The sequence below is a fragment of the Pelophylax lessonae genome (genome assembly GCF_965119305.1).
Source record: "Pelophylax lessonae genome assembly, chromosome: 5".
Taxonomy (NCBI): domain Eukaryota; kingdom Metazoa; phylum Chordata; class Amphibia; order Anura; family Ranidae; genus Pelophylax; species Pelophylax lessonae.
The window spans coordinates 392,841,542-392,868,387 of record NC_138772.1 but is presented as its reverse complement, the minus strand read 5'-3'; the positions used below and the strand labels follow the sequence as shown (position 1 = coordinate 392,868,387).

At 45.3% G+C, this 26,846-nt stretch overlaps 1 protein-coding gene across 1 annotated transcript in view; it reads left to right on the top strand.

The window, feature by feature from the left end:
• SMCHD1 (structural maintenance of chromosomes flexible hinge domain containing 1) overlaps positions 1-20,179 on the top strand; it is a 1,054,086-nt gene extending 1,033,907 nt beyond the window's left edge. The window contains exon 49 of the mRNA XM_082259552.1: positions 20,068-20,179. The gene's annotated coding sequence lies outside the window, so the exon portion shown is untranslated. The remainder of the gene's footprint in view (positions 1-20,067) is intronic.
• Positions 20,180-26,846: the final 6,667 nt, after the last annotated feature.

Genomic DNA, 26,846 nt, shown 5'->3' with positions numbered 1-26,846 from the left:
AATCCTTAGATGTGGTGGCTGCATTAGTACTCTTTTCTTAAGGCTTCTTTCCCTCTGTTTTCACTTAGTGATCTGCCCAGTAACAATACACATTCTGTATTAGCGTGCCCCCACTCTGGATGAGAGAGCACAGGGGCACCTTTGGATAGCAGCATTGTCAGTCTGGGGGGGGGGGGGTGTTTGATGTACTAGCAGATTTAGATACAGTAACAAATTGAATCCAAACTCCAGCTCACACTGCAGTTACACAAGCAGCTAAAACAGCAGTTGAAATAAAAAAATCTGATCAATCTAGCCACCCCTGTCAGTGATACATGGTTTCTCTCAACACTCTAACTGATACATTTGCAGGAGAGCTTTCTAGATCACCGGGTGAAAATAAAGGATAGTCTAAAAAAGAAAACCAATGCAGCCATTACATCTTGAATTGTTACGCTGTAATATAATAAATGCTTTCTTCTTGGATTATTACCACTTTAAAAGAAAAAAAATATTACACAGGATGTAAAATAAAATATTATTTTTCTATCGCTCATTGACAGACGCAGCTCCATATCTTCTTGACCATTGGGTTATGCTGCCCCCTACAGGAGTAGGACACCAGGCAGGAAAAAGCTTTACCACGCCTATAGGGCAGTCCCTGCAGGCATACACCCACACACTCTGCTATAGCCCCCAGTTTGTTTCTGCCTAGTTTAAGTGTCGGACCTAGTTCCCTGCTGGGATTTTGGTCTTAGCTGTTTGTTTTTGGGAACCTTTTTTTTATGAGATTTTATTTTTTAGTTAGTGTTCCTGAGAGAACTAAAAGGCAACAGCCGGCTGGGTTTCGGACTGGATAATCTAGATCCTTATAGTCTCCCAGCCTGGGCAGCGAGCATGAGCAGGTTATAGTCCAGCACTAGGCCTCGCCACAACAGAGCCCCGATGGACAGGGTGGGCCTGCGAGTAAAACACCTCATCGGGACGCACATGACCTGGGATGCCCTGAGTTGCAGCATACCCCCTGGCTGTCAGCACTCCCATCCCGGATGGAGAGAGAGTCTGTTCGGAGTGGCGCCCACCTGATTCCATGGTATGGTGAGTAAGTGTCCCCATCAATTCTCAGGGTGGAGGTGGGCCCCCTCCCTAAAAAAGTCGGACCCTTGGGTATCCCTTGGTTCCCCTGGCCTCTCCAAGCAGGTTTCTACCTATGGGTGGGCGCATGTATTGTGGCGGTCCTGTGCGTGGGGGGAGTTTTGTCCTGGTGGGGTCTCCTCTGGGGCGGGGGCGCCCCCCCCCCCCCCCCGATGCCTCTGTCTGATGACCCCCCTGGGGGTCCTGGATACTGCATGGCGCGCCATGGGGGCTACCATTTTGCTATAGTCTTTCTGCTCTGCATCAATGTAAAAAGATTTCTCAAGTCCACGATTGCTGGACAGCAAGGGAGGAGCTAGGGGCTCTAGGCATGACCCAGGTGTTTTTCTGTTTCCTGTGTCAGATCGTTTCTATTCTCTGCACAGAACGTTCCTGAAGCCTCCAGACCGTTTTGGTGGTATGTTCCTGGGGTACCTGTAGGTATTCCTCACTCACCCTGCTGCAGGCTGTGTTAGGGCTGGGACTTGTGGTACCGCTGATGCAGCGGTTCAGATCGCATTTTTTGTGACTTTCCTTAAAGTGACACTACCTTTTTTAAACTCAGTGCTAAGGGAGTCCCAGGACCAAATCTTGCCTGCAGACCCCCTCCGGGTCGCAGCCCCTGTCTGCTTTTACAGCAGTTTTGGAAATCCTGGTGTCAAAAGTGGATTTCGTTTTTAAAAAAGGTAGATGTGGCCGCCGTCGACCCATACCCTCCTGGTGGATCTGTGTCTTCGCATTCTGACGGCGAGGAGGACATTTCCTCGTCAGCTCCCACACGGGAAAGCACGCTGGTGGAGGCACTTATAGTGTTGGGGCAAGAAACCTTAAAAATGGTGGATGAGTCTACAGCATCTGGGATGCAGGTGTCTTTTGGCACCCACAAATCCCAGAAGTAGGGCAAGGTGTTTCCCTGTCCGGAACTTTTTGACAACATTGTCAGTGAACAGTGGGGGCGCATCAAACATATGTTAGTGGTGCCTAAGGGCTTTAAAGGCGTTACGCCTTTGCAGATGCGGTTTTCACTAGGTGGACAGTGCCACCAAAGGGGGATCATCCGGTTTCCAGACTAAACAAGTCTACTGTGGTTCCGGCGGAAGAGTCCCCGGTATTTACAGACCCCATGGATAGACGGATTGAGTCTCTGCCCCGCCATTTGCATGTGTTAGCGGGCTCAATACTAAAACCGGTCTTTGTGATCACTCTGTCACAGACCATCACAGAATGTGTGAAGTTGTTAAAAGGAGACTTGGAAATGGAGCAGCTCTCACCGGGCCTGATAGGCAAAAAAGGAAGGAAAGGCGCCGCTCAGTGTAGCAGAAGTAACTTTATTCAATGACACACAAAACTTACATGAAGGCAAGCGTATATCCTCATGGCTCGGGGTCCCTTCCTGGTCCGTGGTGTTCCCGTCCTCAAAGCTGGCCAGCAGCTGAGAGATGACTCTGTGGGAAGAAATCAATCAAGGGGACTGGATCAGATCGAGGCAGCGGTGAAACGCATGCCTCACTGATGGACCGCACGAGCGTGATGGTGTGGAGGGACGGTAAAGCGTTTCGGAGCATGCACAGAAGTGCTACTTCTTCAGACCGATGGGAAGATGACAGGACGCAGGGCATTTAAAAGCACTGGGTGGGAGTGTCAGCTAATGGGAAAGAATGAGTAGCCTTCTTCAGACCGATGGGAAGATGACAGGACGCATGGCATTTAAAAGCACTGGGTGGGAGTGTCAGCTAATGGGAAAGAATGAGTAGCCTGCAGGCAGGAACCACTGGATCGGGGACACTGGACCGGAAGGAGCCCCAGGGCTACTACTGATACAAATAACCTTGTGAGTTCTACAAATTATTTAAGAAACAGATTATGATAATAATATAGTGAAAATGGCAGATAAAATATTGACAATGGTAAATAAAATCTGGAATAAAAAAATGCAAAAGTTGCAAAATAAAATACAAGGAACATGAATTATTATGAAACATTTCTGACGTAAAAAAAAATAAAAAGGACAACACAAAGAATGACACATTAAGCACCAATAAAAAACAGAAAATAGGGAATGGACCTTACAAGATGGTACTGATATCAAGTTCCTCATTAAGTCCTCCAGGTGAGAGGACATCCAGGGCATAAATCCAGTATGTCTCTCTCTGAGAGTCGCTTGAACCTCTCCGCCATAGGAAGACCCCTCTGAATGGACTCCATGACCCATACTACTGGATTTGGCATGATAATGAAGAAAATGTCTCGGGACACTCTGTATGTCTTTGTTCTGCCCACATAGTGTAGGCCACATGGGCATACCAGGCAATAGACTACAAAGTCTGAGGAGCAAGTGTAGAATTAATTAATCTCATACGTAGTTCCTTTGACAGTAAAGTCCTTTTGCCCATGTGTAACAAACTGGCAGGTTAGACACAATGGTTTACGGCATTGGTACTTGCCGGTAATATTAAAAAATTGCAGGGAAGGCGACTGATGTTTCCTATTTTTTAATTTACTAGGTGCAATTTTGGCTTTGATGTTTGGCGCTCTCCTATATGTAAACCTAGGTTTGCTAGGCAACTGAGGTTTGAGATGCGGATCCTGCAGTAATAAGGGCCAATGTTTACATACCACTTGTTCCATCTGACGATGGCAATTGTGAAATTGTGTGGTGAATCTGAGGTCTGTATTATCCTCCCTGGTGATTCTATGTGCAGAGTTGGGTAACATAATATAGTGGGAGTATGCCTGCTCATCTAGATCTAATAGGTAACCCTTATCAAGAAACTTGTTTTTCAGGATTTCACCTTGCTCCTTGTAATCTGTAATTTTTGTATAGTTGTGTCTCGGTCTACAAAATTTACTTTTTGGAATATTATTAAGCCAACGTGGGTGGTGGCAACTTTTATAATGTAAAACAGAATTTCCAGCTGTGGGCTTGGTGTAGTTTCTGGCTAACAGTTGTTGATTGTCATGATAAAGATCCAAGTCCAGAAACGCTAAATGGTCTTTATCGACTACTGATGTAAAACTGAGGCCCATGTCATTGTTACAATGAGCTAGGAACTCCTCAACTTTGGAGGCCTCACCATCCCAAACGATGACAATATCGTCGATAGAACAACCAAAAAATACAATATGTGGAATGAAAGGGTTATTGTTCCAGATATAACGAGTCTCCCAGTGGCCCATCGTAAGGTTAGCATAAGAGGGAGCTAAATTGGCTCCCATTGCTGTGCCGTTTATCTGTAGGTAATACTCATCATTAAACACAAAATAATTGTGTAAGACAAAAATATGTGGCCTCTATAATGAACTCAGCTTGTCGAGGATTGATAGAGGAATCCTTACTGAGAAAAAACTCCAGGGCTCTCATACCTACTTTATGTGGTATGGACGTGTATAGAGACTGCACATCCAAGGACACTCAGAGGTAAGATGGTTCCCAGAAATACAGGGTGAGTAATTCTAACAAGTGAATGCCATCTCTAATGTATGATGGAAGGTCCTGTACTATGGGTTGCAAGAACATGTCCACATATTGAGAGAAACCACTTGTAGCGCTCTCCATGGAGGCCACAATGGGCCTACCAGGAGGATTGGAAATACACTTATGAACTTTTGGAAGATGGTAAAAGTAAGGTGTGTGAAAATATTCTTTAATGATGAAGGATATTTCAGATTTAGAAATGATGTTGTTTTTATGGGCCATATTGGCTATAATCGTGGCTTCCCTGGTACCGGATCACCCCTCAGTTTAACATACGTTTTATTATCAGAAAGTAGTCTAATTGCCTCATGTATATTATCTTTTTTGTCCTGGACAAAGACTTGATAACTATATGGGAATTGGACGTAATATTTTTCAGGGCCTCATTCTCAACTCTGGTGAGGTTGTAGTTTTGTTTCTTGGTTTTGTTTTTTTACATCAAAGAGGGCAAAGACATACACAGTGTCCCGAGACATTTTCTTCATTATCATGCCAAATCCACCTGTGGCTTACGAGTATGGGTCATTGAGTCCATCCAGAGGGGTCTTCCTATGGCGGAGAGGTTCAAGCGGCTCTGCCAGAGAGAGACATGTTGGATTTATGCCCTGGATGTCCTTTCACCTGGAGGACTCAATGAGGAACTCAATATCAGTACCATCTTGTAAGGTCCATTCCCTATTTTCTGTTGTTTTTTTTTTTTTTTTTTGCTGCTTGATGTGTCATTCTTTAGAGTGTTGTCCTTTTTATTTTTATTTTTTTTTACGTCAGAAATGTTTCATAATAATTCATGTTCCTTGTATTTTATTTTATTTTATTGTGCAACTTTTGCATTTTTTATTTCAGATTTTATTTACCATTGCCAATATTTTATCTGCCATTGTCACTATATTATTATCATAATATGTTTGTTAAATAATTTGTAGAACTCACAAGGTTATTTGCGTCAGTAGTAGCCCTGGGGCTCCTTCTGGTCCAGTGTCCCCGGTCCAGTGGTTCCTGCCCGCAGGCTACTCATTCTTTCCCATTAACTGACACTCCTGTCCAGTGCTTTTAAATGCCCTCGTCCTGTCATCTTCCTATTGGTCTGAAGAAGGAGCACTTCTGTGCATGGTCCGAAATGCGTTACCGCCCCTCCACGCCATCACGCTCATGCGGTCCATCAGTGAGGCATGCGTTTCACCGCTGCCTCAATCTGATCCAGTCCCCTTGATTGGTTCTTCCCACAGCGTCATCTCTCGGCTGCTGGCCAGCTTTGAGGACGGGAACACCGCTGACCAGGAAGGGACCCCGAGCCATGAGGATATACGTTTGCTATCATGTAAGTTTTTATGTATGTCATTGAATAAAGTTACATCTGCTACACTGAGCGGCGCCTTTCCTTCCTTTTTTGCCTGTCATTGGGACTTTCGCTTCGGCCCTAAAGAGCTGCCTTTGATGATGTTAGCGCTACATATATGTGCATTTGTGATATATATCCATCAGTCTGGCTGCACTTCTCCCACGAGACTGTTTCATTGAAGACTCATCTCCCAGCGGGAGATGTGTCTTTCACCGGGCCTGATGAACGGACCAAATCGTTCAAGCCCTTCTGGATATATGTGATGCGCCGCAAGATGCGGCTCCACTGGTAGCCAGAGTGTCTGCAGTAGGGATTGCTATTAGATGCATGGTGAGGCTAATAGGTGGTCTTCGGACCAGGCTTCCAAAAAGGCTCTTTCTGACCTTCCCGTTATGGGGGACAGGTTGTTTGGATCCTCCCTGAATGAGTTGATCAAAGGCCTTATGGGTTGTAAGAGTACTCTTCTGCCCCAATCCACTAAGGGCAAGGCACCGCGTAATAGACGGCGGACTTCCTTTACTGCTCATAGGCGGCCCTTTAATGCTTCAGGGTCGCAGGAGAAAGAAGCTAAGCCATTCAGGTCTTCTGGGGGTTCCAAGAAGACATGGTCGGGTAAGCCTAAAACAGGCCAATTTGGATCTGCGGACAAATCCTTGTCTGCATGAAGGGACGCCCTCACCCGTTTCTGGGGTAGGGGGAAGTCTTTGCTTCTTTTCGGAACCATGGACTTTCTTGATTCAGGACAAATGGGTCCACGAACTGACCTGATCGCGTTACGAGATCGAATTCTGGTCTCGACTGTCAGACAGGTCTCTTCCTGTCCAATCTACGCCTATCTCCAGACCGGTTAAGGGATCTAGGCGGTACAAGACCTGCTGTCGCAAGAGGTGATTGTGCCGGTTCCTTCTCTGAAACGCTTTCAGGGGTTCTATTCAAACCTGTTTACTGTGCCCAGGAAAGAAGACAAAGTACGTCCAATCCTGGACCTCAAGGCTCTGAACCGCTTTGTGCGGGTACAGAAGTCTTGAATGGAGTCCATTCGCACAGTAGTGGCGTCTCAACACTAAGGAGACTTTTTGGCCTTCATAGATATCAAGGACGCATATCTGCCCATCCCTATTTCCGCTGAACACCAGCGTTTTCTTTGCTTTGCTGTAGGGGAAGAGCATTATCAATTTGTGGAGTTACCCTTTGGTCTCGCCTCCGCCCCCAGGGTCTTCACCAAAGTGTTGTCTCCGGTGTTGGCATTACTGCGACAATGGGGGATTACGGTACTGGGGTTCCTTGGACAATCTCCTATAAAGAGCAGACTCGCATTCGGTCCTGTTGGGTGACTTGACAATTACTGTACGGACTCTGCAAGAGTTCGGTTGGAACATCAATTTTAAAAAAATCTGCCCCGATACCATCCTTAAGACTGGATTATCTGGGCCTGACTCTGGACTCCACTTCGGCGAGGGTTTTTCTTCCCCCAGACAAGCTGCAAAAGTTGCTGTTAGCCAGCAATCTGTCCTCTCTGCGGATTTGCATGCGGGCCTTGGGTCTGATGGTGTCGACCTTCGAGGCGGTTCCTTTTGCTCAGTTCCACACGAGACCCTTACAAAGAGAGATTCTTGTCAAATGGAACAAAGATCCAAAGTCTTTGGACACTGTGATTCAGTTGAGTCACAACATAAGGACTGCCCTATTATGGTGGCTTCACTCGTTAGCACTACGCCAGGGCAAGTCCTTCCTTCCACTGTATTGGACTGTGGTAACCACAGACACCAGCCTGTCCAGCTGGGGGGGGGGAGTGCTGGGGAAGCTCTGCGTTCAGGGGTCCTGGACAGCTGAAGAGTCCAGACTTCCGATCAATATTCTGGAGCACAGATCGTTAAAGCTTTGCCCGAGTCACTGGACAACTCGTTTACAGGGTTGTCCAGTTTGGAATCAATCGGACAATGCCACGGCCATGGCTTACATCAATCATCAAGTGGGCACCAAGAGTGTCTTGGCGGCCCAGGAGGTGGCCGAAATCCTGGAATGGGTGGAAAAGTTTATTCCAGCCCTTTCTGCAGTAGACATACCAGGTGTAGAAAACTGGCAGGCGGATTACCTGAGTCGTCGGGTGCTGGATCAGGGGAGTGGTCCCAGCACCCGGAGGTGTTTCACCTTCTGTGTGTCCGGTGGGGGACACCCGATGTTGACCTGTTTTCTTCATGACTCAATAAGAAGGTTCCCTTACACCTTAACGGGTGCACAACATGCCACTTATCGGAGTGTGGCAGAATTTACTGCCACAATGTTTGATCTCTCCAAAAGGCTATTGCCACTTCTGGATTCTGGAGGGAGTGGCCGAAGATTTATCAGTACCACAATTTAGGGAAGTTGCTTCTGTAGCCTTTCACCATATTCTGTCTACTGTGGACTCATTGAATGAGACCTTTCTAGTGTTTACTAATCTCTGGATAGATATGGCTAGCTCTGCACAGACCCTAATGTTCAAAAATGAATCAGAAATGAGGGTCTTTTGTAGAAAGTTCTCCCCTATTTAGGTTCAGGCAAGTTGGGCCATATACAATGATTGGCCAAACTCAAAGAGGTTTTTTCCCTCTCTTGACATTTTGGAAGCCTGGTATTCTATGGGTGTATTTTCTGCATTAAAGTAGACTATGGCTAACTGGGCTGGAGAAAGCCACAAAAATTCAAAATGAACCACAGATTGCAAAAGATACAAGGACAAACACCAACATTTTTTTTAAGATATAATAATAGTAAAAAGGTCAGGTCTGAGCATGTAGAGACTTTACTAAATAATCTAGAGTGAGTAACTGGGGACAAATAGAAGGCAAATATATTGAATACTTTCTTCAGCTCTGTGTATACAAAGGAGCATGGGGGAGCTCATGTCCATAATGGGGATGGTATTGACACAGCCCTAAATGATTCTCAGTGGCTCAAAATTGATATGGTCCAGAAATATTTAGACCAAATAAAGGTGAATAAAGCACCTGGACCTGATGGCATACACCCACGGATCCAAAATTAATTGAGCTCTGTCATTTCAAAGCCATTGTTTGTTACTTTTAGGGACTCTTTAATGACTGGAATGGTACCACTGAACTGACGCAAGGCCAATGTGGTGCTTATATTTAAAATGGGATCAAAGTCTTTGCCAAGTAACTACAGACCTGTTAGTTTAACTTTTATAGTTGGAATACTGAAGAATTTAATAAAAGACCACATAGATGAGTTCTTGCTGGAAAAAAATATTTCTCTTTTGTTCATTGATGGACACAGCTCCATATCTTCCTTGACTCTCCATAGGATATGCTGACATATAGTAGGATTAGGACTAGGTGGAAACAAAACTTGACTACACCCCTAGGCCCGTCCTAGGGGGGTATACTTCCCACTTCCTGCTATAGGACTCCAGTTTTTTTCTGGCTAGTCAGGAGCAAGGACCTGGTTCCCTGCTGGAATCTGCGGTCCTGGCATTTTTTTCCCTTTTTTTAAGGGAATTTTTTTCTTCCTTTTTTATTTTCTGTTCCTGTGAGAACAACAATCAACTGCTTGACTGGGCAACGCACTTGATATCCTAGATCCTTACGGTCTTCCCAGTCTGGCCAATGAGCGCGACCCAACTATTACCTCCACGCTAGGTTGGCCGCGACACAGCCCCACTGGAAGGGGGCCGGCTGGCAAGTGAAATACCTTGCGAGGATGCATAGCCCTGGTCGCGATAATGGTCACGGCCAGAGTAGGAGCATACCCTCACCTACACCCCCCCTTAGTCCCCGCTCAGAATGTTGTGGGGTGTCATGGTGATGATCTGCGCAGGGGTACCCTGTGTGGATCCCCCACCCCGGTGGACTACAAGTACCTATATTGGTCCTGGGTGCTGTGTGGTGCCGCCATTTTGTTGTGGAAGTCAATGCGATGGCCATTTTCTTGTAACCTGTGGAGCGGTAATGCTGCGGTGGGCCTCTAGTGGCAGTGACTGAGCTGCCTCTTCCTTTCCTGATCGCAGCATGGCAAGCGGCTTGGCGCTTTATATCCAACTCTGAATAGGTGGTGGTGAGTCCCTGCGGGTATACAGCTTCCTTTTTCTGCTAGGACAGCACCACTGGTGTGCTGGGTCTTGCAGTCCCACAGCGGTAGTGGTGTGAGGGGGGGGGGGGTTTTGTATTTTTTTTCCTTGCATATTAAGGGCAGCCTCTGATTTAACCATGGAAACATAGGAGCAGGTATCACCACCTGACCCACTCTCAGAAGCTGCGGGACCCTCTGGGTCTCAGTCTGCCCTGGCGGCCATGACGGCGGTCCTACAGTTACTTGTATCAAAGGTTGATATGGCTTTTTAAAAGCGGCCTAGCAAGAAGCGCCCACCACCCTCACCTGTATCCTCTGCCTCCACAGAGTCTGAGGTGGGTTTTACCGATGCGGATGCGTGTTAACCAACCGGGTCTGCGTCCATGCACCCTGGGTGCTCTGACAGTGAGGATGGTTCCTTTTCCACTACGGCCGTGTAGGAAAAGACACTTGTGGAGGCACTGATTGTATTAGTGCGGGAAACTTTAAAATTGGACGACACAACAGATGCTGCGTTGGTTGCGCCAGTGCAATTTGGTACCTGTAGGCCAGCTAAGCTGACTATGGTGTTCCCCTTTCCTGCTTAGTTCGAAGAGATTGTCACTAGTCAGTAGGGATCCTCGAAATGCATGGTTGGGATACCGAAGCATTTCACTAGAAGATATCCCTTCCAACTCTGAAGTGTAGTTGGGCATTGTGGGAGGTGTAGAAATTCGGGTGATCAGGCTTTGCCTGTCCCAGTGGGCGGATCGTCTGCAGGGGTATCCGGTAAGGATTCAATTGGACAACGCCATGGCTGTGGCATATGTCCATCATAAAGGGGGCACCAAAAGTGCCCAAGTGGCCGGCATTCTGAGGTAGGCAGAACGATTTGTTCCAGCCCTCTCTGCTGTGCATATTTAAGGGGTGGAAAATTGTCAGGCAGACTACCTCAGTCGGCAGGCCCTGAGTCCGTGTTCCTTTTCGGTGTCCCGTCTGCTGGAGTTTCTACAACAAGGTGTGTAGATAAACGTTTGGCTCTGGGCACCATCAAGGGCCAGATTTCTGCTTTGGCCATTGCCTACAAACTCTTTGTGGTTCACACTTTCGTTCATGGGATTCGTCACCTAGCACCCCACCCCTCCCCTCCCGGTAACGTCTCTGGTACCTCCATGGGATCTCAATTTGGTTTGGTCGGTTCATGAAAGATCGCCTATTTGTGAACTTCCTCTGCCCACTCTATCACAGAAGGTAGCTTTTTTTGGTGGCTATTACTTCTGCACGCCGGGTGTCGGAACTGGTTTCCTTGTCCTGTCGGTCACCTTACCCTATGGTCCACAGGGACAAAGTGGTGCTACGTCCCTGTCAGTCGTTCTTTTCTAAGGTCGTCTCGGGTTTCCACTTGAATGAAGACATTGTGTTGCCTTCCTTGTGCCCTAAAGAAATTGCTTTACATTCCCTGGATGTGGTTCAAGCAATCAGGGTGTACCTGGCAGCGACTGAGGCAATTCGAAAATGGGAATCCTTGTTTGTCCTTTACGGATGGATCTCGTAAGGGGCAGGCCACATCGGCTGGGACCATTTCCAGATGGATCAGGCAGGCAATGGTGCAGGCCTATTCCATTACCGGTCAGGATCCTCCTTTCCCTGTTAAGGCACATTCTACAAGGGCGCTCAGTGCCTCCTGTCATCAGGCGTCAGTGGTTTAGGTGTGCAAGGTGGCCACATGGTCACCTGTGCATACATTCACCAAGCTTTACAAGATGGATGTACTAGCATCTGCAGAGGCTGCGTTCGGCCGCAAGGCTTTGCAGGCTGCTGTTGCAGAAGCTCCTGCCTCTCTTGAGGGTGTATTCTTTCTGGGTGGTGAGCTCCAGTTGTTCCTGGTTGAGCTCCTGGTTTACCTGGTTGGCTATGTTTAGCCCTTTTTGGGAATTATGTGCATTGCTGTGTTCTTCCCACTCCTCATGTTGACACTGCTTTGGGACGTCTACAGAGTCAAGGATAATATGGAACTGTGTCCGTCAATGAACAAAAGAGAAAACAGGATTTTTGTCTTATCGTAAAATCTTTTTCTCTGATGTTCATTGACGGACACAGCACCCACCACTCTGTTGAGTTGGGTTATGTATTCTTCTGACACTGCTTGCTACAAACTGAAGTCCTATAGCAGGAAGTGGGAATCATACCCCCTAGGATGGCCCTAGGGGTGTAGTCAAGTTTTGTTTCCTCCTAGTCCTACTCCTATGGAGTCTATGGAGAACAGCATAACCCCCAGAGTCAAGGAAGGTATGAAGCTGTGTCCGTCAATGAACATCAGAGAAAAGAATTTTACGGTAAGACAAAAATCCAGTTTTTAAGCATTAGACAGCATGGATTCATGAAAGACAGAAGTTGTCAAACAAATCTAATTTCTTTTAATGAGGACAAAACCTTGGACAGAGGGGTGGCTGTGAATGTTGTATACTTAGTATTTGCAAAAGTGTTTGACACAGTTCCCCACACACGGCTAATGTGTAAGGTAAAGTCTATAGGCTACAATTTGTAAATGGATAGAAAACTGGCTGAAAGATCAAATTCCGACAGTAGTGATTAACGATTCTTACTCTGAATGGTCTAAGGTTATCAGTGGTGTACCCCAAGGTTCAATGTTGGTACGCTTACTTTTTATTATATTTATAAATTCTATAAGGTCTAGGATTAAAAGTACCATTTCAGCCTTTGCGGATGACATCAAGCTATGTGGAATAACGTCCTTACAGGATGTCTCCAACTTACAAGCCGACCTCCATGCACTGTTTAATTGGTCAACTATGTGGCAGATGAGGTTTAATGTTTATAAATGTAAAGCAATGCACTTGGAGGCTAAGAATATGCATGCATCATACATACTAGGGGAGTACAACTGGGAAAATCAATAGTGGAGAAGGATCTGGGTGTTTTGGTAGATCATAAGCCTAATGCAATGCCAAGCTGTGGTTTCCATATGAGCAAAATCCTTTCTTGTATTAAGAAAGGTCCAGAGAGAGAGATATCATTTTGCCCCTGTACAAATCATTAGTAAGACCTCATCTGGAATATGTAGTTTCATTTTGTGCACCAGTTCACAAAAAGGATATTGGGGAACTGTAGAAAGTGCAGAGAAGAGCAACCAAACTGATAAGAGGCATGGAGGATCTCAGCTCAGAGAGGAAAGATTAGAGGAACTGAATTTATTGTGTGTTTGGATCAAGCCCACCAGGAAGCCGGCACTGCACACTACCAATCATAGGCAGTGTGTGTATGTGCAGCTGCTGGTCATGTAATGCCTCTGTGCCTATGATTGGCAGTGTGCAGTGACGGCTTCCTGGCAGGCTCAATCCAAACACGCCCGAGCCCATCACTAGTGTTTAGTTATTCACTTTAAGGTCATCACAGAAGACAAGGGGGCACTCTTTACATCTGAAGGAAAGGAAATGTATTCTCCAAATGCAGAAAGGTTTCTTTACAATAAGAGCTGTGAAAATGTGGAACAGACAACCTCAAGAGCTGGTTCTGGAAAAGGCCTGGATTCTTTCTTAAATGAGCATAATATAACTGGATACTAACATTTATAGGTTACGTTTATTCAGAGAAGATCCGATTGTCTCTCAGGGGATCATGAAGGAATTTTTTCCTCTGCTGGAGCAAATTGGATCATACTATGCTGGGTTTTTGCCTTGCTCTGGACCAACTGTGGGTATAGGATTGTGTATATGGGATTGTATGATTTACTTAATTAATTCTTTCCACCCCCCCCCCCCCCTATTTATTGGTTGAACTGGATGAACTTGTGTCTTTTTTTTTTTTTAACCAGTCTAACTAAGTAACTTTTATTCCTGACCCCTATTCCTGTAATATCAGAACTGCTTTTTTAGCGCTTGTTCGTAATAACAGCAAGGACTACTGCTCCTCTGAAAAGCAATCCATGCTCTGATCACTTTTCAAAGGCATGCACACAGTTGCGGGGTGGTTGCAGTGCATCCCTATTTACTTCTGCTGCGGCCACAGCATGTATACACTCCCAGCTGCTGCCTCTGCAGTTAAAGGGGGGAGCAGTTGGGGGTGGTAAAAACACCTCAACCATATGGTTTTACATCAACCACTCGGCAACCTCACATGTGAACAAGCCCTTGGTTACATAGTTACATAGTTAGTGAGGCTGAAAAAAGACACAAGTCCATCCAGTTCAACCTATGATGTGTGTGTGTGTTTGCTTTTAACCGTACATTGTATACCCCTGTATGTTGTGGTCTTTAAGGTGTCCATCCAATAGTTTTTTGAAAATATCAATGCTCCCCGCTGATACGACTGCTTGCGGAAGAGAATTCCACATCCTTACCGCTCTTACAGTGAAGAACCCCTTACGCACTTTAAGGTTAAACCGCCTTTCCTCAAGTTTTAGTGAGTGGCCACGTGTCTTATTGTATCTCCTTTCTCTGAATAGTTTGTTCCTTATGCTAGGGTCGCCAGTACAGTATTTGTACATTGATATCATATCCCCCCTCAATCGTCTCTTCTCCAGAGAGAATAGGTTCAGTGCTTGTAGTCTTTCCTCATAGCTGATGTCCTCCATTCCCCTAATTATTTTTGTTGCCCTTCTCTGGACTTTCTCCAGTTCCAGCACATCCTTCCTGAGGACCGGTGCCCAGAACTGGACAGCATACTCCAGATGTGGCCGGACCAGAGTCTTGTAGAGTGGAAGAATAATCTATTTCTGGAGTTAATCCCCTTTTTTATACATCCCAGTATTCTGTTGGCTTTGCTTGCAGCGGCTTGGCATTGCATGCCACTTCCAAGCCTGTTGTCTACCAGTACCCCCAGGTCCCTTTCCATCCTAGACTCACCCAGAGGTTCCCCCCTAGTGAGTAGCTTGCTTTCTGGTTTCTGGCCCCCAAGTGCATTACTTTACATTTTTCTACATTAAATCTCATCTGCCATGTAGTTGCCCACCCCGTTATTTTGTTCAGGTCTGCTTGCAAGATTTCCACATCCTGCATAGAAGATATTGGCATGCCTAATTTAGTATCATCTGCAAATATTGAGATTGTACTAGATATCCCCTCCTCTAGATCATTTATGAATAAATTAAACAGGATTGGTCCCAGGACAGAACCCTGGGGGACCCCACTTTCCACACCCGCCCAATCCGAGTACTCCCCATTAATCACCACCCTCTGGACTCTCCCCTGGAGCCAGTTCTCTATCCAGGTACTCACCTTATGGTCCATACCTACCTTCCTTAGTTTGTACAGTAAGCGTTTGTGGGGAACGGTGTCAAAGGCCTTTGCAAAGTCCAGATACACCACATCCACAGGCTTACCTTTATCTAAGTGGCAGCTCACTTCATCATAGAAGGTTAAAAGATTGGTTTGGCATGAACGATTTTTCATGAATCCATGCTGATTACTACTTATAATACCATTTTCATTACTAAAGTCTTGTATGTGATCCCTTATCATCCCCTCCAAAATTTTGCAGACTACTGATGTTAGGCTGACCGGCCTATAGTTACCCGGGATATATCTCGGCCCCTTTTTAAATATTGGTACCACGTTGGCTTTTTTCCAATCAGCTGGCACCATACCTGTCTGTAAACTATCCTTAAAGATCAAGAATAATGGTCTGGCAATCACCTGGCTGAGCTCATTAAGAACCCTTGGGTGCAAGCCATCCGGTCCCGGGGATTTATTTATGTTAAGTTTCTCTAGTTTAGCTCTAAGTCTATCCTCTGTTAGCCATGGCGGCACTTCCTGAGGTGTATTATTTAGTTCGGCCTTACAAGCTGGGTTCGTGTAGCCCCCCGATTCCTTTGTGAAGACTTTGTGGTTCACATTCATGCAGCTGCATGCTGTGTGTAGGACAGCCTATTCATTTCAATGGGCTGCTCTACCCGCAGAAACACAGGGAAAGAAGTCCCTGACCCTTTTGTAAAAATTGAGCTGCACCAGAAATGCCCTGCGTTTGCCAATGTGTGGGATACCATTAAGAATTAATGGCACCCTTAAAGAGCAGAGCATTAGTCTGCGTGTCAGGAACAAGTGCAATTTTGCGTTCACTCCACGATACACAGTAACATGAACCAAGCCTTAGACTGGGGTGCTTCAAGACTTTTCAAGGCGCCCTGACTGGAAAAAGGTTGAGAAACACTGACTTACTTTATGGATTAGATCCGTTTGGCCCTCTTTCGGGCGCCATCATCTACTGTTGGTCCTTTCATTTTTGGCAAATCTTCCACGGTGGCAAGGGAGTTGACTGCTGACAGTTACCCAGTCTAGACAAAAGATGTCTAGCACTTTCTTTCTACCTTCTAGAAGAGCTGTACATTGAATATTAATTGCTATACTCTCCCTCTCTCTTGTTCTTATCTACTTCTAAAGGCTGCTTAGGAAGCTGAACTTTGCTGGCTCTCCCGGATGCACTGAACTCCCCCGCATCTCTGCTTTGCCGCAATCCTCTGTAGACAACACCTCTTTCACACAGTCCGCAGGCCTGAGTTCATGGGTGTTGCTATGGGCAACCACACTCCTCTCAGCTTTTGGTACACCTGATGCTCACTCTTGGAACTCAGATCAGACTTCAGAAACACAGATAAAGATATTTGCCTTGCTTAAGTCACCTTGTATTGCTAGCTGGGGCAAAGGTCACTTGTAAACAGCATGCCCCCCACTGACTGCACTGCAAACAGTGCACTTGCATTAGAGTTGTTGCCAGGCTTCCCTCATTGCATCCTCTTGCAAGCTAAGGACTCTTCACACTCATAGCTCATACTTGCACCAGCGTTGCCAGGGGCAACAGCACGCACTTCCCACCACCAGTTGGCCTTTGAACCACTCCAGCTGACTCATACTCTTGCCTTGCATAAATGTGCTTTATTTCTGAAGGCCTTATCCTCGCAGTCGCTCCAGTACAGCAAAAAAATGGAACACTTTGTTTAAGGCTAGTTTCTCTCCTTTTGCAGGTTCTCTTAAATCTGTACACATATTGTGCTGTCTCATGCACAAAGCACAATTAATTTAACAGATCAACTTACTTCTTTGCAGGGATCTCCAATTCTGCCTCCACTACAAGTGGGAAAACTAGCATTTTGGCTCCTAAGTATTTCTGCAGTTTTAAAAGTTATCCATGTGATCAGCCAGGTCAGTCATTGCTTGCTTACTTCTGGGGAATTTTCTGGCTTCCGCAGACATTTAGGATGCTTTCCTGCAGATTCCCATATTTCCTCCTATTCAATGTTATCTGCATTTTGCTGTGAGTGATTAGCATTACCAGTTTGTCACCCTTCCCTTTGGCCTATTCACAGCCCCCAGAGGTGCTTGTGGTTGCCAGTGGACAGTGCTGATCCTGCTGAGATTCAATTGAATCCCCAGTCTTTTGAAGTAATTTCTGGATCCACCTCACCAATTCGGGCAAACTTTTGTCCCTTCGCTCCCAGGCCCAAGTTCTTTGGTCTTAGGGTCGACCCTCAGTTCTTGCCTGCATGAGGATCTTAGGTTTGATGGTAGTCTCTTTCGAGGCAGTACTATATGCCGATTTCACTTCAGACTATTGAAACTCAACATTCTGCAGAACAGGAGAAACCAACTCGGTACTTGGATTGCCCCTTGTGTCTGAGCTGCAAGGCCAAAAGTTGCACCACTCACAGGTAAGTAGACTTGATCCTACTGGGTAGAACTGCATATTCCAGCCCTGTCTGCCATCCACCCCTGAGGTGTACGAAAATTGTCAGGGGGACTTTTTTCAATTGCTAGCATCTGGATCTTGGAGAGATGCTCCAAGCACTTTGCCGCATATGGGGGATGCTGGACATAGATCTTCTGGCATTCAGATTCCACAACGAAACCAGACCAGAGTCCGGTGGCTCTCAAGCCTTCAAAGTGGACAATCTGGCTATTCTGTGGAATCAGTTCTACCTAATCTACGCCTTTCAACGATTTCACCCTTGTCTCCTCCAAAGAATTGAGATGGAGGGTCTGGTCATTCTCATCACACCAAAGTGGCCCAGGAGCACGTGGTACTCATACTGTGGACAGACACTTCTGTGGGCCCTTCTGGATTGTCCAGACCTTCTTGCTTTTTAGTCACTGGCTTATTACAGGGACAGGGCCTTATTACAGTAGATTTGGTCATTTCTGCCCACTTGAAGTTGACTTCAAGCAGAGTCTACCATCACACCTAGAAAGCCAATATTCTGCATGGTGCAAGACCAGGAAAGTAAATCCTAGGATATAATCCATAGGAAACATCCTGCCATTCCTTTAGTCTGGTCTAGATCAGCATTTGGCCTTAACCTCCCTGGCGGTATGATTATGTCAGGAATTATGTACCGAAAGCGGTACAATTTTTTGCTTGGAAATTTGGCGTTATGTATTATAGGCCTACAATTCTTAGTAATTACTGACTTAAACCTGACCAAAACAAGACTCTAATAGACATCCCAGATGTGATAAATTTGAAACACAAACGCATGAATTATAATCTAATCAATAACATAATTTTATTATATAATATATATATATAAAAAGGAGGTGATACAATGTAATCTGAAATTATATATAATAAATTTATATTATATATATATATATATTTAAATATATATATATATATATATAAAATATAAATTTATTATATATAATTTCAGATTACATTGTATCACCTCCTTTTTATGTGTTTGTGTTGGTGCAACTTTTGAATTTCCCTCCCAGTTCCGCTCCCATGCACCATTGCTGCTGCAGGGAACGGAACCAGGAAGTCATCAGAGCGACAGACGAGCGGCGGGGATCTCGGCAGCCATCACAGCAATGGGAGATCATCGCTGGATCGCCAGGAGAAGGTAAAGAAACACAACTGCAGGCTCTGCACATCTACCCCGAGCGTGACTCGGGGATACCGATAGTAGCATGAAAAAACCACCCCGAGTCACGCTCGGGGATACCGCTAAGGGAGTTAATACCATCAAAGGGCAAATCTTGGTCTTGGTTCTTCTGTTCTGTTTTAGAGACCATTGGCCTCTATTAGCAATTGAGCCCTTGTACACACATTTCTTTTGAGAGGAGTCTTCAGAGTTAGATTTTAGCCCTCATTCACAATAGCAGTGTAATTTACATATGCTTAGGTGGGATCAGTTTAGCTTCATTTAGGAATGATAGATTTCTGTGCATTCAAGGATTGGAATAGACACTCTAAACAAGTATAAACAACTAAATGCAGCTAAAGGATATCTAAAAGTGATCTGAGAGGCATAAAAGTTGTTTATGCTTCCCAAGTGACGTCTGCATTTAGAAAATGCAAGAGTGCTAGTGTGAATGAAGCCTAAAAACCCTGCTGGTTTTTGTATTTCTGTTATTTAGGAATTATCACAAGGCATTAAAGCTTAGTACACACAGGCCGAATGTTGGGTGGCATCGGGGCCCGTTCAATAGAAACTGTTCGATATTCCGCCCGTGTGCACAGCTGAGAGTGCAGACCCTAGTGTTCTGCCAGGGGGGCACAGCAGGGGAGATCGCTGTACTAACATCGGATTGTTAGTACAGTGGCTCCGACCTGAGCTGTTAGTTTTTTTTTTTTCATTCAACTTGCTGGGTTGATCTAAAAAATAAACTAGTAGTGTGTACAAGGCTTAAAAGAGATCCAGTTTGCATAATTGCATTAAACACATAAACATGCAGGAGTTTTAATAAAAAGTAGATTCTTTAAGGTTTTTCTCCACACTGAAGACTTGTTTGTAGGTGGTATTGGGTTTTAAAAAATCTGCAGGAAAACGCGAAGGCCAGAAATATGGCATAGATGTAGGAAGGTTACTATGCGTGGGTTATTCAGTAAAGCAGTGATAACACAAAATAATGTTCTCGAAGTACAGCTGCCTGTGTGATTTTGATTAACTGGAGTCAGACATTTAAAGATAAGATATGACTGGTTGCCGTGGTTTACTTTATATGCTTTTATTGGATAAACCTGATCAGGCTTTTCCCCAAATATACAGCAAACTAAAAAAAATCAGTTGCCCATGTGAGATGGTTTAGGTTTTCATGTCCTGCACTTTGATTTACATTTTTTTTTTCTTTGCAATTAGTTGATGCATCATGTCCCAAGAAAGCTACTGTGAATCCAAGAAAATGTGCAGAGGAAAATATCTGTCTGGATCCTTGATTTATATCTATGTATTGTTTATTTAGAAAAAATAAGTTGATCAAGTTTGTTTTTTAATCTGCATCTATGTTGTTTGGCTGCAGTAGTGATTACAGATTTATAAAAAAATAAATAAAAAAATCACTCAAAATATCTAATATAGGGTTTTAAAAATGTGGAAACCCTGCATAAAATATATACCTAAAGTGGAAGTCCAGTCTAATAATTCTCTAAGCTTAAACCTGCTACCACTTCCATTCTAAGCTCTATACTATCCTCTAAAGGAAATGTGTGTATACTTCCTTATTCCCTGAACGCTGTGGTACAGTCACCTGATCAGCTGCCAGCACCTGTTTAAGGGGAGAGGAGGGACAATGGATGCCCATACTAAGTCTATGGGTTACGTCACTGTCCAGGCACTGCAGCCATTTCCATTGTTCTTTGTTCAGCCAGCCACTGGGCAGATCACAGGATCAGACTGAAGCGCCCTTAGATTAGGTAAGTATAGACATATTTTATTTACAGGATAGTTAGTTATAGGGCTTAGACTGGGGATGGGAGCATGTTATAGCTTAGATAGTATTGGCCTAGACTTCTACTTTAACTCTTCAACCCTCATCTAAAGATTTTATGCTTTTAAAGTACAAATCCAGTAAGTAGTGTTTATACCTGAACTATTCCTACTACAAAATCCTACTGCAGTTAAAAAATAAAAATATATACCTGGGAAAATATGTTTTTTCATGAGTCCAACAGACAATGTAATGCCAAAAAAAAAACAACAAAAGTCCAGTTTTTCTGTGTGGCTTTCCCTCGTCCTTTAAACATCAATGCAGACAGCAATGAGTCATACAATATGTATGTCACCTGGCAACACTTGATTTTCTAGAGACTTGAATCTGCACCTCAGCCACAAGATGGTGCTATACATATAGTAAGTATATAATGTAGAGCATCAATAAGAAAAAAAAAAGGTTCTTAATCAGCTCCACCCAGCCGTGTGTGTATAGTGGTCAGGCAGGAGCTGGTTTAGAACATTTATTTTCCTCTTGGTGCTCTACATTATACACTTTCATGTATAGAACCATCTTGGTATGCTATGAGGAAGGCTATACAAGCCGAAGCACGTTGCATTTTTGAGGCTGCGTCGTTTTTTTATTATGTAGCTAATAGAAGGACTTCTTTATCAAGAGTACACAGAGAGGCTGGCTTTATACATTATAGCACCATCTTGTAGCTGAAGTGCAGATGCAAGTGCTGTTTAGGATGTACCAATATATCCTCCCACTCTAGGCACTCGTGCGCACTCTTGGGGGTACACAGCGATGCGATGTGGGATCGAATCACAGATAGAGGTACAGGGGCAATTTCACTACATGTAAACACAGCCTTCAGTGCTGCAGCCTGTGAAATCTCTGTCAGATTGATCGGCTGTGAGGGAAGAGAGGATGTGTAGTACACTGTTGGGTACTGTACTACACACTGGAGAGGTAAAAAAATAAAATTGATCTGTCGCCAATCACTGTCACTTGAGCAGGGGCGGTGTCACTATGGTGACGTAAAAACAATAAGGGAAGGGAAAAACACAGTGCAAACCTGCATAGAGTAGAAACATTAGTAAAAGTGCTTTATTAAAGGATAAATTCCCACTCACATGGTATGTGACATGGTACAAAGGGGATTGCCAAGCAGGGGTTAGAAAGACCATCCACAAGCCCTGGCTAGGGGCATGGATGTAACCTGGGAAAGCAGTTCCCGGGAGCCTGCATGGAAGCTTTACTCAGTGATGTAGAAACCTCGTTGGAATCTATCTGGATCCTGGCCCCCTGTGTGACTTCAGCACATGTACATGTTTCGAGGTGGCTACCTCTTCATCAGCTGCCTCCCTACTGGACTACCCACAGAAGATTAAAAACTGAATGGTAAAGGAGCTGCCAGCCTAATCACTCTATCACAGATACAGATATGACAACAATTGGTGCATCATGATAAAAACAGCCATTCAAGGGAACACTTCAATACAAAAGGCTCACTTAGGCTGATATAATGATACATAAATAGAAAACAGTAAAACATAATAGATACACAAAAAATGTTGTTTGAGTAAGAATTTGTCTTTAAAAAAACACTTTTATTAATGCTGCTACACTATGGTGGTTTGCTCTGTGTTTTTCCCTTACCTTATTGTTTTCATTAATTAATTGTTTGTGTTCCCTCTTTGCAGCACATAGCAGCATTCTCCGCCTTAGTATCAATTTTTTATGTCTAATTCTGGGCTACCTACATTTAACATTTTTTATGATTGATGATGTAACTATTTGCTTTTTTTTTTTTTTTTTTTTAATATCCAAGTATACATCTGTTACTCTTCTTCCCCACCTGGTTTACATCACAGTGTTTTAACCAATATTGATTTAGACCAGGTTTGAGCGCTTTGTTCTGGGCATCTTTGGTTTGTGCTCAGCAAGCAGTAGTGCCCGCCAAACACAATAGAAGGTATATTTTTCTCAGCCGCAGAATGTTTATAAATATGTACTATTTTATTAGGGAAAAAAACGGTATAAGATGCAATATCCAGATACAATTGTCTTAATTTTTGAAGACATAAATCTTATTTTGCATAATATTTTTTATGTTTCTGAAAAAAATAAATAGTTAAATGACTAATGAATCGGTGTCCTTTCTTTCCCATTAAGTATGACTAGAAGTATGTTGACTGAAGATGCACACATTCAAAAACAACTATAATCAATTGGTATTATAACATAGAAAGACGCTATGAATACAACATAAAGGGGTCTTTTTTTTTTAATGAGAGAATGTGGCTTTCCCAAACATTTTCTGGTAGAGAATCAATCATTCCCATTTAAAGCACATACACCTAAATGGTTGACCACCAGAGAATGTAAAGTTCTGTTTTATAAATAGACCCCAAAATATGTTAATGCTCTATTCAGTTCCTACATTTTGCTGTACAGGACAAATGATTTTAACTAAAGATTTGCATATATAAAACATGAATACTGAGTTTTTACTTCAATGCTTAGTTTACTGGGTTTTTTTTCCAGTAACTTATTTCAAGTTCAAATGTAGGGATTCAATACATCTCTCCAATGCATCCACATTACCCCATGTTTTAGTACTTTGTATATGCTGTGGACACAGAAAAATACCTGTTAATCTGCAAGAAATACAATGTGCTCCTAATTTCATGTTTGGGCTTACACCACACTGCCTTTGCATTGAAAATCCTAACAGCATTGTCAACCCTAATTACCAAACTACAGAATGCTGCCAATCAATCATACATTGATTTCTTTCCCAGTAAACAACATTGCCTTGACTTTCAAATGCTTGCCCATGCACTGATTGCACTAAAGGGGCTCTTGAGATATGTAGTTTGGAGTTATACCGAACACAATAGGAACTGAACTCCCAACAGCTGCCCTGAAAAAATACTTTCTCTTTCATCGACCGACGGACGTAGGTGCTGCTTTAAATCATAGACGGATGGGTAATAAGCCCCTCCCTCTAGGAGTGACCAGGTAGAGCCAAAGGCTTTAACATGCCCTTACGGTCTCCCATTTTGTGCCAGCAAGCACTTGCAGACCATAGCTCTGCGCTGGGTCTCCATTGCGACTATAGTCCCATGGACGGGGACTGGCCTGCGGGTGAAACACCCCACCAGGACTCACACACCTGTCCGACAGCGCCCTCACTGCGGTGCAGAGACAGTCTATCAGGATGGATGCCCACCCTCAGCAGCGTGGTCCGGTAAGTACAGCCCCCCGTCTGGTTAGCGGACCTGGGCTCCTCCATAGGTGAGTAGGACCCTTGGGTACCCATACCTCTTACCACCCTCCTCCACTATGAGCGGTCACCTGGGACTTTCCCCTCCTACCCTGACCTCTCCCTACCCTGGGCTCCAGACTCCCTGGACACTTTTAGTGGGGGGTCCCCTATGTAAGCCTCAGGTGCTATACCGGTTAGTGGGGGGTAGGCCTCGGAGGGGGGTACATGGTTGCGCCTCATACCCCTACCTTGGGGGGGGCCCCCAGGCCTGTTACTAGGGTAGGCCTCACTAGGCCCGAGGTTACGTGCTCATCGGCGCGAAGCAGCCATTATGCCGTGACCGGCAGCCTTAACAGGCCTCAGCAGCCGGCCTGGGTATCCCTATCACTGTAATGCCGGTGGCCATTTTGATGGAGCCGGAGACAAAACAGCACAGGAGTTTCTGGCTCTTGTGGGCGGGGGGCATTTCCTTCTACCTTCTCTTCTCCATGCTGCTGATGGACCTTGCTGTGTTCTCCATGTGGTAACTACTTTAGAGGAGTTTAATTACCCTGGCCTTCACCTTTTCATCTTCAGAGGGGTATCAGGCCTTTAGGGGCCTTTAGGATTATCCCCCCGGAGTAGCGCTACGTGCATCGTGATCGCCTCTTAAAGGCGCAGTGCACGCCGGTAGCGGCGGACTTGCTGGGACCTGTGGTGCCTTTGCAACCTCACTTAGCCTCAGGGCCCTTAATATTTGGCGACTGGGTGCAGATTGCTCCCTCTTAAGCCATTGCTCCTGTTTTCAGGATAAGCTTCTGTTTAACCCCTTTCGGTGCAGGTTCCGGTGTTTCCCTGTCTGCTCTTTACATTCTTACTGTGCAATCCTACTGTTTGGCCATATGTCTAACATGGATTCCCAAGTTTGTCTGTGACCCCTATGTATCGTTGGGGCCTGCTTCTAATGCTCTTGATGTGACTTTATTGTCTGTGATGCAAGAAATGGCCCGAAAAAATAGACAAAGTTATTGAGGCAGCATTTACTAAGAAACGCCCTCGCCTGTCTCATCTCAGGCCTCAGATTCTGAGGCCTATGTGGTCGCCGGCGATGCTGACCCCCTTTTGGAGGGTGCGTCCCCACATTGCAACTTTTCTGACGCAGAAGAGGATGTCTTCACACCTGCCTTGGCACAGGAAAAGGCGCTGGTAGATGCTTTGATATCCTCAGCGAGGGACACCCTAAAAATCACGGATGCAAAATCTAAATCGCAAGGAGCCTCGGTATCCTTTGGATCCCTCAGGGCAAAGAAATCGGCCTAGGTTTTCCCTTGTCCTGAAGTCTTGTCCGCCTTAGTGGAGGAACAATGGTGGCGACCTAATCGCACGCTTGCAATTCCGAAACGTTTGGCTAGATGCTACCCGTATGAGGAAGAGATCTTATGCAAATGGACGGCCCCCCCTCAGGTGGACCCCAGTTATGCGGTATTCACAAGGCTACGGTTTACCAATGGCAGAATTCTCGTCTCTCCCTGATCTGGTGGACAGACGTATTGAGGTCTTATCCCGACACCTGTATACGGTAGTGGGATCTATTCTCTGGCCTGCCCTGACTACCATTCTAGTCTCTCAGACTATGGTTAAATGGGTAAAGGCTCTGAGAGAGGCACTAATGGTAACCCCGTTACCATCATCTGCGCTGGAATTCGCTGACCAATTATCGCAGATTCTGCAATTTGTATGCGATGCTAACCTGAACGTTCTTCCGCTCCCAGCCAGAGAGTCAGTGGTAAGTGTGCTCATCAGACGTGCGATCTGGCTAAAGTCGTGGTCGGCCGACCAGGCTTCTAAGAAGCTTTTGGCAGATTTTCCCTTTCAGGGTGATCGCCTTTTTAGTTCCTCCTTGGATGACGGTCACTGGGGGAAAGAGCACACTCCTTCCTCGCTCAACTAAGGGTAAGCGAGGTCCTTCCTTTACAGCCCAGAAGCATCTTTTGCGTGTGACCGTGTCGCAGAAAACCAAACAGACTTCGGGTCGAAAAGGATCCGGGAAACGGTGGGCTGGTAAGCCAAATCCCTCCAAGCAGACCCTTTCTGCCTGAAGGGGCGCCCCCACCCACTTCAGGGGTGGGGGGACATTTCCGTTTTTTCCCGGATCCTTTGACCTCACTGTTGCACGACAGGTGGGTCCACGAGGTAATTCAGTCCGGGTACAAGATAGAGTTTGGTTACCGCCCGCCAGACAGATTTTTTCCCTCCAATCTTCAGCTGTCCCCAGACTGCCTTGCAGGGCTGCAGGAAGCGGTTCGGGATATGCTGTCACAAGGCGTGATTGTACCAGTTCCTCATCAGGAACGCTTTCGAGGGTTCTATTTGAACCTGTTTACCGTTCCACGGAAGGAGGGCAAATTGCGTCCAATCTTGGACCTCTAAACTCTGAACCACTTTGTGCGCATCCAGAAATTTAGCGTGCAGTCCCTGTGGTCAGTGATGGCGTTCTTGCATCAGGGGGACCTGCTGGCCTCGATCAATATCAAGGATTCCTGTCGCCATGTCCCTATTTGCCAGGGTCATCAACGATTCCTCCGCTTCGCGGTGGACAAGGATCATTTTCAATTTGTGGTTGTTACCGTTTGGTCTCGCCTCTGCTCCCAGGGTTTTCACCAAGGTGTTAGCCCCTATCCTGGCTCTGCTACGACAGAGAGGAATAGCGATTCTGGGGTACCTGGACGATCTTCTCCGAGCGGACTCGTCTGTGACATTGGAACGGGATGTGGAGGTGACCATTCACACTCTGAAGCAGTTCGGTCCTAGATTCAGCTACGACAAAGGTATTTCTGCCTCCTGTGAAGTTACAGAAGTTAAGGGAAGCAATTCTGTCGCTGCTGGCTTGCGACCTGGTGTCTCTCAGGTCATCTATGCAGGTGCTGGGCCTGATGGTGTCCTCCTTTGAGG